We start from the raw sequence: 23584 nt of genomic DNA, 5'->3' as shown, positions 1-23584 counted from the left end.
TCGTATAAAAAATTAATTGGAACTGCGTAGCTATTGTTTAGATTTTTTTTCAACATGTAAATAGCTTTTCCTTTTCTGGTAATATCTAATCACGGTTGTAAAGTTTGTTTTGCAGCCAAATATATTCTGTTGGCGACCTTTATTGGTCTAAGGTGGGGGACATTGATGTCAGTGAATTAAATTTATAATTGTATTACTAAGCCTTATGAGACTGAATGTCAATAGAAAATTTGCATTTTATGTACTGCGATATAGCAAAGATATTATAATATATAATCATAATGCATGTATATGAAAATGCGTAGAATATACGATTATTAATTAGCAGTGGCAAAGGGTCTATATAACATAAACTTTAAGGACATTGGCATCTTCCAGAGTATTCTCTCAGAGCCTCAATCTGACGCAGCTGTCCTATTATACACTCATTTGCAATTAATTTAAAATGATTTGTACTATTGTTTCTTTTTTCAATGGGGCTGGCATAGTCTTCTAAGAGACTCAAAGCCTCTAAATAAATAAAGAGAAAAAAAAAGGGTTTATATAACCCGATTCCTGCCGATTTCCCTTTACTAATTTATGTAAAATCTAATTATAATCATTAGAACAATTTACAGACTATTTATGTATATTACATTGTGGCAGTTTACTTTTCGGAAACCGCACTCTTCGCCAGTATTCATTAGTAGTATATAACAAACAATAATAATAATAATATCAGCCCTGTATTATACTGTCCCATTGTTGGGCACGGGCCTCCACTAACTACTGAGAGGGATTGGGCCTTAGTCCACCACGCTGGCCTTGTGCGGATTGGTAGACTTCACACACCCTCAAAATTCACATAGAGAATTTCTCAGGTATGTAGATTTCCTCACGATGTTTTCCTTCACCGTTAAAGCAAGCCATAATTCACAAAAAATACACATATAATTATTTTTAGAAAAATCACAGGTGTATGCACTTGAGATTTGAACCTGCGGACATTCGTCTCGGCAGTCCATCACACCCAACTAGGCTATTGACGCTTTTTAAAAAAATCCAATATAAATAACAAGTTCGTGGCAGCCCTGCGATTGATGATGGCGTGCGCGGGAGTGACACACGCGTCACCCCGGCGGCGGTGCGTCGTTAAATATTCAAGCGTACAATGATGGGTCGAGTGAATCGGATGTAGGACGACCGACGCCATTTCTACGCGCTTCTTTGCTTGTGAGTTGTGAGCGACAGGAAGGGAAGGAGGAATTTTTATTTTATTTATTAGTTCATAGGTTTGATAACCTAAAAATATTGATTGTCAATATGTATTGGTATAAATGAAGGAAATTAGTCTAGTGGTTTGTATAAAGAAAGGAGTTATTATCAGTGTTGCATCTATAAAGATATTTACGTCTATGTTTTTTTTATATTTCTATAAATGGAATGTATTGCACCAACATTATATCAATTTGTTTCACACATTAATATTGTGAACTCCTTTTTAAAATATCGGTACAAGATTCTAAACACGAAATTATCTGGATTATGCAAGTATATGTAAAAATATGTATGTGTCCGTAAGACGGGTGTAGTGTTGCGGCGGGAACCCGATAGTTCGCGGTTTGAACTCGCGACCGCCGGGCCCCGTCCCGCTTCGACGCGTATTATTTGCACATACCTGACATGTCAATCTGACTCAAATGTCGATGCAAAAAATAATGAACTTTATATGTTTTTTGTTACAATCTATTATCCGTTGCCATGTCATTGGAATGTCATCACGTATCAGGGATACCTAAATACATCTTGTAATATAAAAATGAATCGCTGAATGTCTTGTTAAGCGCAAATGTCGAGAGCAGCTGAACCGATTTCGCTAATTGGTTTTTTTATAATATTCCTTAAAGTACGAGAATGGTTCTAACGGAGAGAAAAAAATAAAAAATTGCCTGAAAAAGTTTAAAAGCAACACTTTTCTATACTCCCAAAAAAGATTCGTAATAATACTTAAAGTCAATTTGAACTTTCATAACATACCATAAAGTTTAAGTGTTAGTGGAGGGGTACCGGAAAAGAAAAACAATTGAGTTGATGTGTCAATATGTCGACTGTTAGTCAGTACGAAGTTCGAAGGGGCAGCTAGTTTTAAATAATATATTATTCTGCAAGTTGTTTCCTCCAACAATCTCAATAATCATGGCGGATGACTGCATAAAATGCCACCAATAAAAATATAACTTATTTTAAATTATAAAGTTTTCGTAAGTCAAAAGATTGTTAGGCTCATTTATTCAGTACCAGAGTACTTCATCCGTACCTTCCCAATCAACCCTTGTAGAACCTATAATATAAAAATAAAGATGATTAAATCACTAGAGATTTTAGATTATAAAAAAAGATATTATAAAGCAGTGTTTTTAAACAAGTTTCCTACGCCATTAAGCTATTTGAGGCGTACGGGTGGCACGGCGCAGCAGACTGGACATCAATCAATTTCTTCTATAAACTTGTAGGGGGGGGGCGCAGACCTCCTCAGAGAATAGTATTTGCTACGCCTACTAATGGTTTATATATCTACTTAATTTAAGGAGAGTTTGATGAGTATATTAAGCCACTGATTAGGGTTGAAAACAAAGAACGGTTTATATGTGCAAGGTTGTAGGTTAGTGTGGAAATGTTTAGGAACTTGTGACTGACTTTTTGGACGACCAACAACTCAGTCCACCCCGTGACCATGAAGGTTGCAGTCTTCTAAACGGGAGAAAATTATAGAAACCGCGACAGAATCCGAAAAATAGTTTTATAATGATAATGAGAATTGTGTCTAAGGTCAGGGGATGATATTTCGTTTATTGGGACATCTGTCTTATTCCTACGGGCGTTTTTATAAAAGGACAGTTTGGATAGCTGTGTAAGTAAAATAATAAACAATCCCCTAATTACCCATACGGGAATCAAACATGTTTCTCGATTAGAAATCCTTTAATTTCAAAAAGACAAAGTCTCAAATTCAAATATCTAAATATTCAGGAAAGGATTTCGTAAATTCTTTTTAAAGATGCTTGTAAAAACTGCATCGACTGATGAGTGATAAGTCAATTTCTTCTATGAAGGTTTCTAGAGCAATGACTACGATATTTTCGTTTAATTTTACGTATTATTGTACTCACAATACACACAACAAAATTCAATTTAAACTCGTGTTCCTAAATAAAATCAAAAATTTCGAATATTCGAAATTCGAAATAACAAAACGACAACGTAGCGTCACGTTCGAAAACACGACGATACGAAGCGATATTTTCGCAACAAATGTCAATTTTGGCCGGCGTTTGCGGCATAAATATGTAGGCATTCCACGGGTCGGGCGGCCGGGCGCGACCTCGGGCCAGGCTTGTGTAGTCCGCGCACGCACGAGTGCGGCCATCCGCATAACCTTACGTACGTACGTGCTACAATACGTACGGGTTGGAGACAACGGATATATCAGATATTGATACTTGGTGACGTTTTTAGATTAGAAGAACAGGAACTTAGTTTTCGAAGATATTGAATATTGTGTAATTAGTTCGGGTTGAGTTGGTTTTACCTAGTTTTCTGTCACTTTTATCGCTTTTCTTTCTATTTTTAGGTGCTCTACTTAAACATAGATTCCTTTAATGCTCTTTATCTCAATATTTGCTTGAATCTTCTTCGAAATAAATGAATATAATTTAAAAAGAAACAAACATCTACTGAGAACAGTTTGATTGCCAATTTATTACTCTATCATTTTTGGGAATGATGCAAAAGTGGATGCTCTATTTAGAAGTGACTTGAACGGTATATTTTCGTATACACCTGTGTTCTTGCGAAGAAAAGGGCATGATGGGAATATTAATGTTCTGCGTTTATTCTAATACATTATTCATAGCAATAAATTCTATGTAAAGAGAATATTCATCCGTCTTTCCGTATGTCAACGTCGCTGGCTTTTATTTTTTTGTTGCTAAAACCCGACACTTATATTGTATAAGATTTATGTCATTGGATAACGTATGTGTCATTAATTTATGTAATAAAGTAATAGTATATATTTTATTACAAAGTTCTATAAGAATCTTGATACTAGATAAAAGTAATAAAAAAGTAATTGTTCCATTTTTGAATTTCCGAAAGAGAAAATAACTTGATGAACTGTCCGGCAATAAGAGCAAGACGCCTGTGAGAAGTGTGGTGGCGGTAACCCGAGATGACGATCGCTTTTATTTTTTTGCCGGCCGTTCCGCGCCGTCGGCGGCAGGTGGCGTTGAGGTCGCGACCACGCCAGATTCTAGCTGACTCGATATTATTTCTATCGACTTTTGTTTTTTTAGTGAAGTGCAAAGGCACAGAATTGACTTTTTTCTTAATGTGTAAAAACAAAATAGTTTTGTTTGTCTTTTATTATATAAAACTAATAATGAATCGAGGTGAATGTACTCATAATATTAAATAAAACCTACTTTACTTTGTTGAATTAAAATCGAACTGTATGTATACTTCACTAACATTTGGATTGTAATAGGCTAGTTCAAAAGAAATTGTTAGTTGTCTCCAAACACGACGAACTCGGCTCGACCGCAGGACGTGACTGATCGATGGGAACCTTGGTAGATGCACCAGATGATGGCTTCCTGCTCCGTGTCGAAGTTGAACGGAGATTTGCCACCGCTTTGTTATAACTAAATTATTCAAAAATCTATTTGGAACTTAGAAATTAGGAATATTAAGTATCCAATATTCACCACTCTGTGACTTTATGTTGAAACTAATGTTAAATTATTTAGTTGTGTGTTTAGGCACCAAAAAAATAAAGAAAAACAAACATGACGCATAAAATAATCGAAAACGTATATTTTTTTTTAATTTAAATATGTAATGAAATGATATACTATAAGCCTATCATAGATTTTGCTACAGTTCTTAATTAATGTAATCATAACTACAATTTATAAGAACCTCATTAAGTAGGTACTTCTGGCATACAACAAAAACATCTGCGATAAATCATGTTAAGCCACTTAAAGGGTTCATGTGCCATTTCAATACATCAAGGTCAATTAGTTTTTACGACAATTATAATAAAGAATATTTTACGACGCACAATTATACATACTAATAGCGTCAAATAGGTGTCGAAACTCGAAACGTGATGTCGATTCACGACAGTTTTTTGTCGAATGCGACATATTTGAGCGGCGATGGTAGGTCACGTACAACGTCAATGGATCAAGTGTCTTCGCGTTTTTAAACGACATTTTTGAACGATTCGCTTCGGATACAGGTGGGGTCGGCAAGTGGCTTCACGAATCTCTGGCAAGTGATGATTTAGGGTTAGCAAGGATCATTTTAGTTTTGTATTAGAATTCTATTCGATAGTATTATTCGAAATAAGCAAGACGCTAGCCATGACTATCCCGGAGGCACTGCATCTGGCACTGAGTTACCCTACGAACGGGATATAGGAGATCCCCCGGCTTAGCAACCGCCAGTCCCAAAGGGAAGCGAGGGGATAGCTAAGAAAGTGTGGGGCGGGAGAAGGAACTATATTAGGTCGGCCATGACTATCCTGGAAGCACTGCATCTGGCGGAGGACCGTCATGCCTGACGATCAGCTGTCCAAGACTCGACCTCAGCATTGAGGGAACGATTAGAGAGAGAGAGATTAGAATTCTACTGAACTATTTTTTTCGTAGAGCCACCATGGTTATCACCGGGTTAACCTGCGAACGGGATATAGGCGATCCCCCAGCTTAGTAACCACAGTAGCCCCAAGGAGAGGGGATAGCTCGGAAGCGAGTGTGGGGGAAGGAGAAGGAACTATATTAAGATGTGCAAGGGGGGAAGAAAGGGAAATGTTCGCGAGTCCTTATAGACCTCAATTTGAATTTGGAAGCCAAGAGGCATATACATTTAACTGTGTGCTTAGAGGTACGACAAATGTCCCCCCGTACATGGGCGTGCATTCGGTGTGGAGACCGAGTGCACAAAAATTACCTCGGGGAAGGTAAATTAAACTTATGTTAAGAATGCCAGAGTTATTTGTTTGTTAAAGAAACGAATGTCTTAGATTAGTGTAAACTTTTTTATTTAGGAAAATGGCGCAGTCGAATTTCTATTGCAGGAAAAGATTTTCAGCCGCGATCTTAATCTGATATTGCTACTTGTGAGGACACGTGCATTACCCGCTGAATATATTTAAATGCCATTTTCCACATAGATAAAACAACTTACATTAATATAATATGGGCTTATTATGTACTGGAATATAGGCTGTTTGTATTCCGAAAATGCGCATAGTACGACTCTCTTTTGGGAATTGGCTGTCACATAGACGGAGCCGCGAAATTTATCTAGTTTTAACACACACACACACACACATACATACGCACTCACATACCTTTTATCTCCAAACGGTTAGGCAAAGGCATTTTCCGTCGTTACACGACCTTCCGTCCCATGATTTGATAGGATCGCTATGTCAGTCACAAATTCGAAATTCCAGGCTGATACTGAATAGAAAAATTCAATATTGTTTTGCTTGACCTGGGGCTCGAACCCTAGACGTCAGCACTGCAGTCGTACCGTAAAAGACTACGCTACTGACGCAGTCAAGACAGTTTTAAATTAAGCATTAAGTTAGTTTAAGTTACATAGCTGCTGTTAACTACTCAAGTTATCTTTTGTTTTACCTATTTAAACTAAACTAATAGAATATTTAATGGAATTGGTAATGTTAAGATTAAAATATCGGTAATGGCTCATAATGTATACGAGAAAAGTCTTTATTACTTAAATATGCCGGTTTATCCATTAATAAACATACTCGTGTTAACTCTGTTCCATTACAACCATAATTGGTTGTAAATTAATTGTTGTTTTTATGTTAATTTAAATTAAGAACACGTTGTATTCTTTTGAATATATAAATACTATTTTTCTTAAAATAAAAATAAATACTGGCAGTTTTTATAGTTCAATACGTCAAAACTACGGAACCCAGTTCGCCTCATATTTTTTCCACCGCACCAAATTCGTGTGCTCTTTGAACTGGTTTAATCGAAATAGTGTAAAAAACGAGACATACCTACGATGCGATTGCGTGTTTCGGTTCATTCGTTCATGTTCTATTTTATTTTATTGCTCGAAAATTCTAACGCGACGTGAAAATTTATACCATAGGCAATCATTTGAGTTTATAGTTCGATGACGTAAAATACTTCTTGTTTATTCGACTTAAATTTTGTAATATTCATGGAATGCTATGAATGTCTTCATAGCTTTTGTATGGGTTGGACTGGTTAAGATACCATCAATGTGAATGGATGACTGAGGTGCATGACATTTATGTATGAAAAGGGTCATGCTTTCGATTTTCGAATTTATGGGCCTGTCTAGTGTTGATATCTATTTATTACGTGGAAAGGTGAGTTTTCGTTAATGCTTTATGAAGATGCTTCTTACAACTTGAGTGGTTAGTTTTATTTATTTATTTTTAGTAAAGCATCTGTGAACTTCAACAAAGCCAAAATACTAAGAATAATTTGCTTAAGTGAAGTATGGTATACTTATATAAAAATCTGACGTGGTCAATATGTATATCGGCAATTTGAATCTCATTTAGAAAAGTGTTTATTACAGTTTTCTTTGTAGTTCTTTTATTCTATTATATTAAATATTGGTTTATTTCTTTGCACGGCAAAGTGACTCTACTGCACCTGATTGTAAGTGGAGTGGGGTCCAAAAGAATGTCGACTAACAGGTAGAGGTTACCCCTTGGCAGTCGACACAATAATGTCGGCCTGTTGGACCCGGATATACACAGGCTGATCCCGGAACACAACACGCTTACGTGGGCCACTTATTAGACAAGTTATCGCAGTTTAATTATTTGTGTTTTTTATTGACCCACGAAGAAATATCTAGAGACAAATTATTTACACGTAGCAACACGCAATGGAAAAAAACAAGGATCAAGAATGCGGGAACCTCATCGGTCGCAAAGGAAAATTTTCGTGTTACGTAAAGGACTTTTTTCAAGGTAATTCAATGTCCTTTTAAAGGACAACGTATGAAATATGTATACCGAAAACGTTTATACTGTTATAAATAGATCTATGTATATTTATTTGTATAATGCCGGTCTTGTATTAAGTACTAACGGTGATATTATACTGCTGCCTTAGTCCACTATGTTCTTCTCTTTTTTTATTATACTAGCTCGGAAATGATCCCACAGCACCTGATGGTAAGTGAAGTGAGGTCCAATAGAATGTCGACTGACGAAAGATGATTATCACCGCAGTCGACAAGATGCCGACCAGTTGGAGCCGTATCAGGCTGATCCCAGAACGCGACACACTTACGTGCACCACTATGGAGGGGTCTAAAACCTTGTGGATAGTGGTCGCTATCCAGGCGGATTAATAATTAATAATGAAAATATATCTTACCACAGCTACCTAGTGCTCTTTGGCATACATATACCGCCAAAATTCTTATAAAAAACTCTCTGGTATGTAGATTTGTTCGCGATTATTTCCTTCACTGTTAAAACGATCAAGTACAAAAAATACACACACAAATTCAAAAAGTTAATTTAGGTTTTGAACCTACGAACCATCTCGGCAGTCGGTTCCATTTCCAACTAGACTATCACTTATATAAATAGACGTAATAAAAACGCTTGAAATAATAGTTACTTAAAACAAGAAGTAAAGGTTATTTAGGCGCCAACAATCAGTCTGGTTTAGTTTGGAAGGTTTCCAAGCTGTTTCTTGATGCTTCGTGATAGATATAGTGTCGCTTAGATTAAGTAGGCTTATTTGTCTTTTGTTTATTTGATATATAATATTGGGTTAACGCTCATTTGCTCGCAAATGATCTCAATTATACTAATATATAAAGCTGGAGAGTTTGTTTGTTTGAACGTGCTAATTTCAGAAACTACAAATATTTTTACTAAATTAATCCAGAGTTCTTAATTTTTTTTTCACTTATAGGAAGCTAGGTTCTTCTGAGTGTAATGGGATTTTTATCCCGGGAAAATATAAAGCAGAATCTTTATCCCGAAAAATTTTTTCACACGGACGGAGCCAAAGGCAAAAGATAGTAATTGACATAATGAGTAGACAATCGCTTTATCCCAAGAATGTAATTTAATATATAGTTATAAATAATATGATGCCGATACTGTTTATCTATTGGCAATCGGAAAACACTGTGAGTTACGGATTTTATAATTCGTGCCTCAAATAATGATAGATGAAAAACCTTTAATAAAACAAGTTCGGCGAATTTTTGGTGCAAGTCCTTAAATCTGATCTGCCTACCCTATGCGCCAGTAGTTTTAATAAGCAAAAATTAAAGAAAATACATAATTTGCTGCCGTAACTGAATACAAACTTAACAAAACGAAAATACGATGTCATTAAATTATCCCTGAAAAAGAAAATTGATCAAAAGTGACATTGATTAATGATTCTATAGCTTGATAGTTTTTGGTGTCTTATTGGCACTAATTAAGTAATTGAATATTATATACGTAGTATAATTCATTGATGAACACCAATTTAGTGTGACATAGTATTTGTTACTAAGCATTGTGTCTATAATTTTATGTAGAATTTGTGAAAAATTTAACTCGTCATAGCTTTATAATTTACATAGAAATAAAAAATTCTGACGGCATATTTATAATGTCTCAACTCTTTTTTATATATCATCATAATATCAGCCAGGAATCGTTCACTGCTGGACATAGGCCTCTCCCATTGAGCGCCATGGGGACCGGTTCTAAGTTTTTATACATATCTTTTGGTAATTAAAAACTATTGTTGTAAGTATAACATCCAAATTATAAACTCCATTTCGCAGGGCTTCGTGTTTCGGATAACCCTTCCGGGACGTTAATTAACTCCGATATTTAAATTAAAATATCAACTCGCATTTTAAACTGGTCAGTGCGTGTTTTTGAAAGTGCGCGGCGCAAAAACAAGAGCATTATCACGAGATTACATGTCGATGTATAGAGGTCGTGAAAAATCAGAGCGAAAGTAATACGCGAACTGTCGCACCAGGCGTGCACTTCGGGTTTTGGGGGGTTGACCTCGCTGGATTTTTTTTTTTAAAGTTTTATTGAATAAAAATAATTTGCGGCTTTTATCGCGGTTTTTTAGGTTACAATTTTCTCTCTACATTTCGAAGACTTTGAGCCATGATTTTTATTTTAATGTTTAACACTCGCATAAAAATAAAAAATCATCAAAGTTTTATTGTTTTGCTTTTTTTCATTTCTGCAGTCATTTGTGAAATTTGTTTCTTCCGGTTTTATTTTGATTTATCTTTAAATATCTCCTGGTGGTAGTGACTTTTATAGTATTCAAAAAGTTCCATTACTTCCAGGATATGTATAAAAATTCACTTTACTGGAACCACCTGCAATATCTTCTTTAAACCACATATTTATTTACATATAATATCACCAATTTTAAATCCTTCGACCAAAAATTCATCGAATTTGATTCCCCTTCCGCGCCCTGACTCCGCACCTGCCAGTGATTGGCGGAACTCGAACCCGCTTCAATCGAAGGCCCCTCGAAGACCAAAACGGATGACATACGAGCACATTTGTGTAACAACGTTGCGTCACGAATCAAGGTCTTAATTACACGTTCACAAGACCCATTATAAACTGGAGCGGTTTTAAATTATTAACTTGTACTATCTTGGGTCAGTTGCGAGAAAGGTATTATTGGTTATTTATATCAAAATTTTCGTTGACGAAAGACCTTTTCCTGAAAGCTTTTTTGTTTATTTTTGGGACAAAAAAAGCATGTGAATCTAGGAAATGATATATTTACGCACCAAATATAATTTAAATTCGTTCAGAGGTTACAGCGTTTACTCCTAACAAACTTCTTCAAAAATTCCACATTCATAGTCACATATCGGCCGAAACTTCCCTACACTAACACGTGTCTTAAATATTATGATGTGATAGAGAGCGAGCCTATCACTATAGAGCACAAGAATGACACCGAAGGGTTAAATTCGTGTCCACGTTGATTGAAAATACCTTTACATCTTTAGCGTATATTTTAATTCATTTTTTATATGTGCACGGCAAAGTGACTCTACTGCACCTGATGGTACATGGAGTTGGATCCAATAGAATGTCGACTGATGAGATGATTACCCCTCTGCAGCCGACACAATTATGCCGGCCTGTTGGAACCGGGTATACACAGGCTGATTCCGGAACTAAGGTCGCTGGATGCAGGCCGCTTCCAACAGGTCGACGTGGAGATCCTTAGGGGAGGCCTATGTTCAGCAGTGGACTTCCTGTGGCTGAGATGATGATGATGATTCCGGAACACCACACATGGGCCACTATGGCGGGTTTTAACACCAGTACGATGGTCGCTATCAGGGCGGATATAAAATATATCCTACAGCATTAAAGGCAAAAATACCTGATATGGATACAATAACCAGACAAGCGGATGATTAATTATCAAATGTAAGAAGCTACATTAGTACAAGCATGTGCTTTAATTACCTCGAAAAATTAAGAAAGAGTAATATTACTTTCTTTTGAACGTATGGAACTTACTGACATTTACTCGCAAAATAACTTCACATACCCAGCTTAACTTAATCTAAACTGACACGAATATTTACATATAAAAAGATAAGGGAATGTTCATGTCAAAACCGTATTAAGAATCAGGTTTTTCCGCTTCTGAACTTTCAATAAATGTCATATTATGTCGACTGTCTGCAACGTTATTAATGATCGGGCGCAGTTTGCCGAGAAAATTAACACTCCTTGAAACTAATTTGAATAGAGTTAGCATTTCTTTTGGAATTTAGATTTTTGTGTCAATGTCAAACTGTCAAACAAGATTGTTTAGAATACTATAACTAAACTGTTTTTATTACTAGCTTTTGCTTGCGGGTTTGCCAGGGTAAGAATTTTTCTAGAATAAAAATCGCCCTTTATATTTTCCCGGGTTTAAAGGCCTGTCCTTTCCAGGAACTCATGCCAAATATCATCGAAATCGGACCACTATGGCGGGATTTAACACCTTGTATACGTTGGTCGATATCTGGACGGATATAAAATATATCCTACCACTAACATACTTTTTCTTAGAGGACTCCAGGGAATCCCAAACTATGACGTCATTGTATATATGTATCAATAATAAGACATTACATAAGTGTGAAAAGTAACACTGACGCTGCTTAATACGTCGACTTAAGGCATGATTTATTAACATTAATGTGATAGACTCCCACATACTTGAAATTGTTTTTTTACGTATCGGACGTAATGTGTATAAAATTTAAAAATAATATGCAATTTTGAACCTAAACAAAGTTTTTTTAGAGTCTGTTTTGTAATGTTTAAATGAATATTATCTGCCAGTTAGCAAAGTTCGTTAATCCATATTACTCCAATGGCAAAGAGCGAAATTTTCTGAAAGTGAAGCCGATACAAAAATAGGTACTAATACTAATTATAATTGAATAGATATTTGTTTGCCAAAGTACAGCTATGACAGATGTCAACAACATTTTAAGAGTTCAAAGGCAACGTGAGTAGAAAGCATTTAAAAACGCGCAATTTTACGCCAAGTTGGATGGAGACCGCCCAATTCTATTGTCATATGTAACAGCCAGTGATTATCCGCACAGGCTAACTGTGCATTGTCCGCCACGCATTTACTTTTGATAATTAGATGTTTGTGACAAATTGTTGGGAACTACTGTAATCAAAAATTAAATACCCTAAATGAGATGAAACGAAAATATTGCAACCTTACGACTCTAGAATAGGCAATAATATGAAAAGCGTTTTATATACAAAGGATTAGGTATATAAATTGTCTCAAATTGATCCAGTCTTGTGATAAATTGTACCTGAGCCAAAAATTTCAATTAGTAAAAATGTAATTATTAATCATATAGTTTTTTTTTTCATTTAAATAGAATATATATTTTGTTTTATCCGATAGGCAGCCACTTTTTGATAGATTATAAAAAGGATTTAAAGTATATCCTTTTTATTCGAATATAAGTTACATTTTCCTGTTATAATGCGGGCGCCACACACAGCAAAAATATTTGAACACTTGTTTTAACTCATGTGTGGCACGGGTATTTGCGTATTTGTGCAAAGTTTGTTTAAATGTTTGCGTATTTGCCATTCGGTATCAGTTTTTCAACCACACATCAAAGCTTTCAAAGTTATCGAATTGCTTGAAGGAGAACCGATTATATGGTAACCTAAAATTAAAGCCATACACATTTAAAGGACATTGTCGAAAACCGCCCTAGAACCAACAAAGGTGTGACTAGCACCATAATTATTTATGTATTTATTTATATTATTTGCAAATATGTGTATAAAACGGACAAGCTGCTACATCCAAAATGAATATATAAAAGTATTGTAACGACTTAAAGTCAAAGTCGCCGACATGTTTACAACTAATTGTGTATAGAGATGTACCGGTTTGACAAAACGATAAATCTAATTACCGATAATTAATTATTGAAACATTTAAATATATTCGATTTGTGAGGCGATATGTTCTTTAATTATTATAATAATATTTAATCGAGCAGTGGATGCATCTCAAATAAATAAGTAGTTAGTTTTAGGACTAAATTGATTATAGATCAAGTCGTCTATGAAAAAAGTTTTTTTTTAGTTTTTAATTCATATTGATTTACTTTGTTTATTTAGATTCTATATTAGCGACCCGCCCTGGCTTCGTACAGATAGCAGAGCATAATATATTATGCGAACATTTATTTTTCTGTCGTACAAAATATTTATGAATTATACATATAAAAAGTAGCGTTCTTTTCTCTCCCTCTCCCTCTCTCCATATTAAATTACTATCGGATCCGCCCGTGTGAAAGATTTTCCGGGACTAAGGGTCCCGCTTAATATTTTTCCGAATAAAAATAACCCTATGTTAAATAAAATCGATTTTTGTATAAATGATCGATATAATCGATCCAGAATCTAGTCGAGTAGTATCCCTAATTCTTACTTCATTTTTCAATTCAATTTAATGTCACTCACACTTCACTCATCAGAGACAAATAAACTAGACTCTCACTTTCCATATAATATATTATAATTCTCTGACTCTCACTATATCATTGACAATTCGGCTATTATAAAGAATCTGTGCGATTAATTACGATATCGACATACACTGGCTGTGATTTCTGGACTTTGTGAGCTGATGTAACAATTTACCGGGCATTGATAACGGATACGAAATGGAAATTGCTTTTTGCATTAATTGTGGCTCCGCTGGCGGATCCATGGTGTTGGAGAACGAGCAGATTCGCCATTGTATACAACAATGGACAGCGCCTCGTTTGGTAAGCACATTTTTCTTTAATCGTACAAGTTTAACTGCCGCCAAACTTCTAGTTCGCTCCTCAGTTCCTGTTCTTGGTAACTGCGTGGAGACAGCGAACAGAGTCTGTATACTACCTACTACACACTTTAGCGTGTGGCTGTGGCAACTTAAGAGCTAACTAGCAAGTATATTGTTGATTAAAATATGTGTGTCATATACTTGAAGGTTTCTTACATTTAATTCAGCTGGAAGATTTGAATACATAAATCTGCTTTCCGTGTGACACAATATTAATATATTGCCATTCTAATTTGAGCATAATGTGTTTGTTTGTTTTTTTCAGGTTGTAGCCCTTGATCTTATATGTACAGCATGTTGGACCACGGCCCAAGAGCCTATACATACTTCAGCTGTAACAATGTTAGTAGAAGCTGTGTGCTCTGTAATAGAATGTTGGAACTCCGGACTCGGTGATTGTGATTGGCAAAACTGAATTGATAAATAATACCATAACAACAACCCTCCTGCACAATACTCAGATAATATTTTATAAAACAATGTAGGTGATGAGGAAATAAATAATATGAACTAAAAATATTTTTTTATTTGTTTAATTTAATCCTACATGCCCTAAGAGACTACCAAAAGTGTGTAAAATATGCCATGCTTCTGATGAAGCGTGAATGCTCAAAAGTGCGCCTCTGTCTGTCTCTTCGGGGAATACGTACGTATATATAGAAAATACATAAAATCTGAAAGGTACTCTTAGAGGATGTAAATACTATAACTACATAATTAGGTACCTTTTTACTTATAAAAAATTATATGAATCAAGTCTTAAATAGCCTGATTTAAGTAAAAAATAATCAGATACCTACATAGTAATGAATCTTTAGGGCTTATATATATTAGATAGGTACATATATCAATAAAAAACGTATTTAAAGCGTAAATGATAGGACTATAAATCTACCTTGAACATTGAAAAGCTTTCAATGTTTACTATCAATTATAACCTCAAAATCTCATCGTTTTTAGATTGATGCGAAATCCCAGCTTGTCCGTTTTATAAATAATATGTCGTGAGAATTTATTAATGATTCTAAATATTACAAACATTTTTCCATTGCTGTTGGTTCCAGGGCGAATTATGTATGGTCACAGAACAATGTCCTTTGGTCAGTGTTTGTAACTGTGTTCAAATGTGTGGCAAAGTCTTTGTTTAAATATTTGGCTGGGTGTGGTGCAGGCATAAATAACTTAACATTATAACCCCAGTGTATTTTATTGTGTAATGTAATATACAAATAAATAATAATGCATTTTATATGTATATAACTACGGTTTTCCTCTTTCTTTCTTCATAAAATAACAAAACTGTGACTACCTTAATCACAGATTCAAATCTAGGTTTCTTTCAAATCTAAACCTGGATTAGTTTAATCCATTTACCAGCGGAATATTTGCCGGCAAACATGACAGCTACATGACATTACGTGTGTCACGGGAATATAACCTTATTATATACTACATATAAAGCGGCGATAGCCTAGTTGGGTGTGGAACGGTCTGCCAAGACGAATGTCCGCAGGTTCAAATCCCAAGGGCCCACACCTCTGACTTTTCAAAAAAATCATGTGTGTATTCTTTGTGAATTTATCGTTCGCTTTAACGGTGAAGGAAAACATCGTGAGGAAACCTGCACATCCGAGAAGTTCTCTATAGGAATTTCGAAGGTGTGTGAAATCTACCAATCCGCACTAGGCCAGCGTGGTGGACTAAGGCCTAATCCCTCTCAGTAGTAGAGGAGGCCCGTGCTCAGCTGTGGGCAAGTATATAATACAGGGCTGATATAAAAAAAAAAAATATATACTACGTAATAAGGTTATTTTTCCGTGACACGCGTAATCATCTAACTGTCATGTTTGCCGGCAAACATTCCGATGCTAAATGGGTTAATCTAGTCTGGACACCGCTCTATATATAGACGACGGTCATTTACCTAAGTGCAAGCGCAGGTCACAGGGAGGTCGCCTGGTGTCAGCGGGGCCCTGATCAGAATACCTAAGCAGCCTTTGCTTCGGATTGCACAAAACTGCGTGTGCGCAAGTCGTTGAACTCGGTTTCACATTTTTTTTATATGTACGTATATGTTGTAATTTTGGTGAGTTGGCGGATTTGTGGGTTAGTTTTTGAGGAAAATAGTTTAAATAAATGTTGACATCAATATTAACGAGAATTTAAATAGCTACTAACAAGTGTCCTATCCGCAGAATAAACTAATCGCTGACCCTTACAAGGTACTTTAAGCCAAATAACAAACTGCAATGAGTATCAACAAATATATGCTACAAAATGACTCAATTTTCATTGATTACTGGATATCAAAATGTTTGCTTCCTGAAAATTTTCCTCAAACAAAAAAGCCTATTTGTATCAGATGTAGCATTGCCTTTAAATTACGTAATCATTAACAAGTTTCCTTAACTTCCAAAAATCACTACATTGTTACTCAGCGAAAGCGCGACGCATTCAACCCAATAAATTATTATTTCAATATACCGAACATACATCGCTTTACATTTCGAACATGAACTAAATGAGACGCTGCGCCGTCGCTTAAGGACGTTAAGTGTCACCGTAGTATCGGATACGGTGTCGTTAACGCGAGTTACGAAACTGGATTGAACCGGATTGACTGTTAGGTTATTTATGAGGCGAATCGAGCGCGACAATGGCTCTAATTGACGTTTAATCGAGATGCGGACACCGGTCTAACGAAGTGGCCGTTTGTGTCTCCCGGGAATTGTGACCCGGCTCGCGGCTACAGGGGAGATTATCTAGTTCTTAAAGGATAAACATTTTTCACATCCGCACCTTTTATAAGTAACCGGGGATTTGTTCTACAGTAACAGTGGTTAGGTTAGTTCTATTGGAAATTATTAATACGGAAGTATTGATTACATGTTTATCAGTATTAGTAATTTGTAGAACTTATCTTGTGACAACAGTTCCTTAATAGATTTGTCTTTATCAGAATTGGTTTAGGTAAGTTTTGTATTAGTTAACATTTTTGTTGATAGCATCAAGTAGCATTAATATGTAATGAATTGAGTAGTTAACTGATATTTTCGTAAAATATATTACAACAAAGAAACTACGTTATACATGACGTTAAAACTCGGTTACATTTTAATGTCAAGTCATGTCAAACGAGTGTGCGAAGTAAATAAATATTTTAACTCTTATTAATTAGTATATAAAGACTACAATCTATATGTCAATTAAATCAGATGTTTCGTTAACGGTGTTCTGAAGTGCCTTCGAGCATAGCCGCCATTTTGACAAGGTATTTGATAACTCATTACAAGCAGGACACATAAACCAACCTTTATGTTTGAAACTCTATCAATACAAAGGATAAAGTTGCATTAGAGACGTTTATAGTAGGAATAAAATAAATGATTGGTGTCATATCCAATGACGTTAACGCGAGAGCTCTCTAATTAAAGACTTAATCAAGTTCAAACAGTCTGAATGCTGAAATGGAAGTGAATGATAGTTTTGTTAGTAGTTTCATGATTAAATTTATTTTATAGTTAGAAAGTAAATTAACTTAACCTATTTTTTTTTATAAAAGTGCAACGCAGTGTCCCCATTGCAACGTGATAAGCGGAGTGAGGTCCAATATAAAGTCGACTGACGAGAAATGATTATCCCTCGGTAGTCGACACAATTATGCCGGCCTGTTGGAATCGGAAATACACAGGCTGATCCCAAAACGCGACACATTTACGTGGGCCACTTTGGCGGGTTTTAACATCCTGTGTACGGTTGCCACTATCTGGGCGGATATTAAATATATCCTACCACCAGCAAATACTTATAAATTATTCTAAATTCTCAAAAGTAGGTATTTACGGCATAATAAAATCCCTTAAACATAAACACTAATCAGTTTAAAATAATCACTTTTGGTTTATTTTACATAAAATGAAATGAGAGTCAGAATCAAAATATAAGAAATTAGTGCGTAAAAATAGTAACTAACTTTACTAATACATTTAGCACGAATTAAAACGGAAAATGAATCAATGATGACCTTGGTTGATGTCCTGTAGACACATAATAATCTTGTAGTAGTCTACAGAATAAACATTACATGGATAAATGTCGATTACATTGATTCCCAGAGTCAGTGAAAACGCAACATTCCAGCTCGGAATGCAACGTGCCCTGTTTACCAAACGCGTGCTTCGTGTGTGACCTGAACTTGTGCTGAGACTGCGAATTGAACAACTATCGAATAATATTGACCTCAGTCTGGGTCAGAAGTACATTTTAATAATTTATACATGATTTTATAACTAAAGGTTGCATGTGCATTCTGTATTTTAAATAAAAAAAGTTGTTTTGTTTTTGTTAGAAGTTAACACTAAAATCTCAGTATGCTATTGAGTATTTTACTAAGCAAGTATTATAGCAACATCGTTTGATAGTGAAAGAACAGAGTGCACCTGTGTATTGCGCACACACTTGTGTACTATATCTCCTGCGTACTTGGCTGATTTCCGTTGAGTTTAACCGCCATGGCCGAAAATCGTCAATCAATCAATCAATCAACATCGAGGTATTTTCTTTTAAGCCTCATATTTCACAGGTCGGGTAAGTAAAAGAACAATCCAATTGAATTTTGAAGCGCCGTATAAATAATCAACTTTGAAACCTCGCTCCCTCTGTAGGCTTGGCTTTATTAAACAGCTTTCTTGTATTAAAGTATCTACTTTAATATTTCAAACTGTATGCTTGAAGTCGCAAACTAATTTCCGATCTAATGCCGATTATGTTGTGTAATGGTTCAAATACCACGCGGTATGTTTGCACCAACATATCGGTGACCAGGTGAAAGGGCGCCGAGGACGTAATCTGTTCACAAGCGTGACGACGTTTGTCCAACGTTTGGCAAATGTTTGCGGGTCGTATCTTTGTGGTCATAAATTAATTTTATTTGATTAAATTATATTTTGAGGAGAGTAATTTTGAGGGTGTGTGAAGTCTACCAATCCGCATTAGGCATATATGTAAAGCAACCGAAGACCTAAGTTTTTGATTTGACTTGGTTGATCGATCATTCCCATGCGTCGAAACTAGAATGAATTCACCAATTCCATTCTTAATATTCCGTACGCTGTATTACGCTCTGCTCTATGTTATTGTTAAAGCAGGAGAGGGGCAGTGGGGGAAGAACATGTGCTCTGGACTTTACCTACAATTTATACTTTTCTTATTCTCCATATAAACTTGCCCTGCCCACTCCACCCTGGGCCATCCGCTAGGTATGCCCTTGGGTATTGGCAAAAAAGAAATTACTTAAACTTACTAATAGACATCGCTAGGAAACAACATTAATAGATTGGAATATACCGACTTTTCTCATCTAGAATTTGGCCTTGTTTAAGAGTATTAGCTCGCAAATTGTGGCATTTAAATTATCCTTGCTATATAAAATAATGTATGTTTGAACTATTACAAAGGTCAATGTATGACAGCGATTAACATGGTTTTTACAGACCAATAAATACTAGTAGTTCCGTAATACGCAATTAAATAAATTGAATGGGCGGGGAGTTTTATAATAGCTCAACAAAATTACCTAACATGTAAGTATGTATGTTTCGTATAGAATCTGTCTAAAAGTAAAAAAAATATTTGCAAATAGCTTGTATTTAACAGTTTGATTCGTAAGTATTTTTGTGATTAAGTTTATACAAATGCAGTTATTATGGTTAATATTGTTTAATATTGTAAGCTTGTTACTTTTCAAATAAATTATTTGCGTTCTTTTTTATTATTAAACTAGCTTTTGCTCGCGGCTTCGCCCGCGTGATGGAGTTTTCCGGGATAAGAGTCCACTGTATGATAAAAGTCTTGCTACATATTTTCCCGGTACTGATAGGTTCAAACTAATTTTATCCCCATGAGGGTTGAATTTATCAAAATCCTATTTAAGCGAACGTCTTCATCATAGTAGCTCCAATCTTTAATTTCAGTTCAATCAGTCGAAAATCTAAGAAGATTTGTACAAACTTTCATCCCTTATTTTATCCCCTTAGGGGTGGAATTTATCAAAATCCTTTCTTGTGTGTGTGTGTGTGTGTGTGTGTGTGTGTGTGAGTGTGTTTTTTTCCTTTTATGCCTACGCCATAACATCTACCTGCATGCCAAATTTCAGTCCGATGCGTCCAGTGGTTTGGGCTGTGCGTTGATAGATCACTATGTCAGTCCTTTGAGTTATATATATTTAGAAATAAAAATTTAAATAAATTCGAAAATATTCCATCTGTTTGTTTACACAAGACAAGTTGTATAAAATTATTTGATAGGTCTCTCATCAATAGCAACTTTAGAATTGGTTTTCAGAACACGTACAGTCATGCTACAAAAGCAGTTCAAAATTCCACAACGCTTTTATACATTACATCTATCGAAATATTCTTTTTCCTTATGTAAAACCTTTAAAGTTTATTTTACGCATGAAAAAACGGTTATTTATTCAAAAACGAAAGTCTAAAGGCGATTTAAATTTTGAATTTGTTTAGTTATCTTTGCGGCTGGCTGTACATAATGCTCAACTTAAAATTAGTTCTCGTAGATCAAGCCATTAGGTATTCCATTAGACCAGTCTTATTTTCGTCTTATTAATGTATGTTACAAATCATAAAGATTGTCATTTTTCCGTATGTCTAAATAGGTGCTGGTTGCCTTTTGTATTAATATATCTTAAGATTGTAAGATCCAGGATTTTTCTATTGCTTTGAATGACGAAACGAGCTTGCCGTTCGTCTGATGATAAGCAATACGACCGCCCATAAACAGTAGAAACACAATCCAATACCTTCAATTACAAAGTATTGTTTGGTATTCCCCTGCGCTTGCCAAGCTGCGACATGAGGTGTTAAGTCTTATTACACTTATAATAAGAGTTGTTTTTGAATTAATCTTAAATACCAAAAACCGCTGAACAAACAAGTAAGAACATCACGCTAATTAACAAGAAATAATCATCGTCGAAAAATAATTCTTTGAATCTCAGAACAAATATCCTAATAATATTACTCGTAGATGCAGACGTACAAAAACAGAACGTCATAATCCGTCTACAACACGGTGACAGGTAATTAGTAGTAAAACGAGACTCGTGACAAATGACAGCTTTCTGAACCGACCTTCATACAGTGACCCTTGCTATGTGTCACGGGTCAAAGTATAGAGATGCGATGAGGATATATGCGGATACCCAGATGTGGATTTTATGTGTTCTTATTAGACTATGGGCATTGTTGGAACTTAATCAACTGCTTATAGTCATGAGACTATATCATTGCCACTCGGGGAGAGACGCAACAGGTGCGCTCAATTTTCCGCCGTAGTATTCCTTTTCAAGATGTAATAGGGGGCGATACTTGCCATTTCGGTCACAAATGCCAGGCCTTCGGGCTAAGACTGAGTATACTGACTAGAAAACTCAATATCATTTTGCCAGACCGGGGTTTTGAACCTGGGATTCTTCCTGAGAGCCAGTCAAGTAAAAGATTTCAAGATCATATTATATCATCAGTCATCAGATCATAGTTGGACGTGATTGATAGCGCGCGCCTAAATTATCTTAAGTCAAACAAAGTACAACGTGTTAACATATTAGGGAAAAGGTGCGGTGTAATCAACATACATTAGTATATAGTTAGCCATATGCTGAAGATTTACTAAAGCGGAGAAGATAGGAATCTAAGTAAACATTAGTAAACATTTAAAATACATTTGTTGGAAACATAAAAATAATCCGCATAAGCGGATGTATGTATCCGATATTGTGGATTTTAACAATTTAATTAATATACGTATGCTACGTCTCTAATCAGAACCAGATTGATCATAAATAAATATGACAAAGTGAACGTTCAATGGACACTGGCACTAACGTGCAGGATTGATTGAGCATAAAAAATATAAAAACTCTATAATTTATGTTCATATAATCTTAAGTTTTTTTCCCGCTGTGAAAATGTTTTATTAAGTTTTATTGATTATATTTTATTGGCGTTTGATCTGATTTCGAATTGGATTTGTTTTGGATATAAATATTAAACACAAACATGTTTTTCGATATGTGAACTGTACGATTTTGCGACTGCTTTTCGGTTATTTCATTACTGAGTTGGTTAATGACCTTAAGAGATCAATTGAGGATATTATTTTATATATTACTAAAGTATTGCTGCAATCAACGTTTAATACAATTGAAAGATTCTCATTTTTTTTAACCAGCGGCCATATCCCATAAAAACATATTGTGTCATGCTTATAAAACAAATCATCAATGCAAATTCATCAAAGCCATAGAACACTCAATTAACTGCATTCATCATCATCATCAGCTGAAGGATGTCCACTGCTGTATATCCCCCCCCCCCCCCAATTTCCACATCGACCTATTGTAAGTGTCCTGCATCCAGCATTACCACAAACCAAAAACCAAAAAAAAATATGTGTTTTAAACAAACCTACAATACCTGCATGTTTGCTCGTACACGGCGGTGCGTGGGACGTTTTTGCGACCTCCCCGAGTCGCTACGACCCCGCTGACATTTGCGACCTTAAATGGCGTTTGAACTAATCATACCGTCATTCTGAGTATTTTTAGGTTATGTTACGATGATTTGTTTTTTTTGGTTTAGTGGAAGTGTTTATGTGGACTTGGGTTGGATTCCTGGATGAGTCAATTGAATGATGTGTCAGAGACCCTTCAGAATTGAGAATTTGACTAGACTAAAGTATTCCTTGTTGGTAATTATAATTATAAGATCTTGTCCGTTTAAATACAAAATGTATTCTTCCATAAAGGTGAGAAGGAATTGTAAAGATAAATATTGATTGTAATTCTTTAATTACGAAGTGTTCCTTTGAACACATAGCCACACTGATGTATCTTATTTTGAAAAAGAGAGCAAATATTTGTTACACAATCTACGTATACATAACTCCGTGGATTCTTATGCATTTCACGTCGTCTGAAAGTAAGAAAAAACGAAAATTGTCTGACGTAATTGTCGACAGTCGCCGCACACGTCGGACCCCTAACGTAATAGCTCTTGCTCCACACGTGACTCAATTGATCTCATTTGGATTTGAAAACC

Source organism: Manduca sexta, chromosome 14 (assembly GCF_014839805.1).
Source record: "Manduca sexta isolate Smith_Timp_Sample1 chromosome 14, JHU_Msex_v1.0, whole genome shotgun sequence".
NCBI lineage: Eukaryota > Metazoa > Arthropoda > Insecta > Lepidoptera > Sphingidae > Manduca > Manduca sexta.
The sequence above is the reverse complement of the archived record's forward strand: the minus strand, read 5'-3'. Positions refer to the sequence as shown.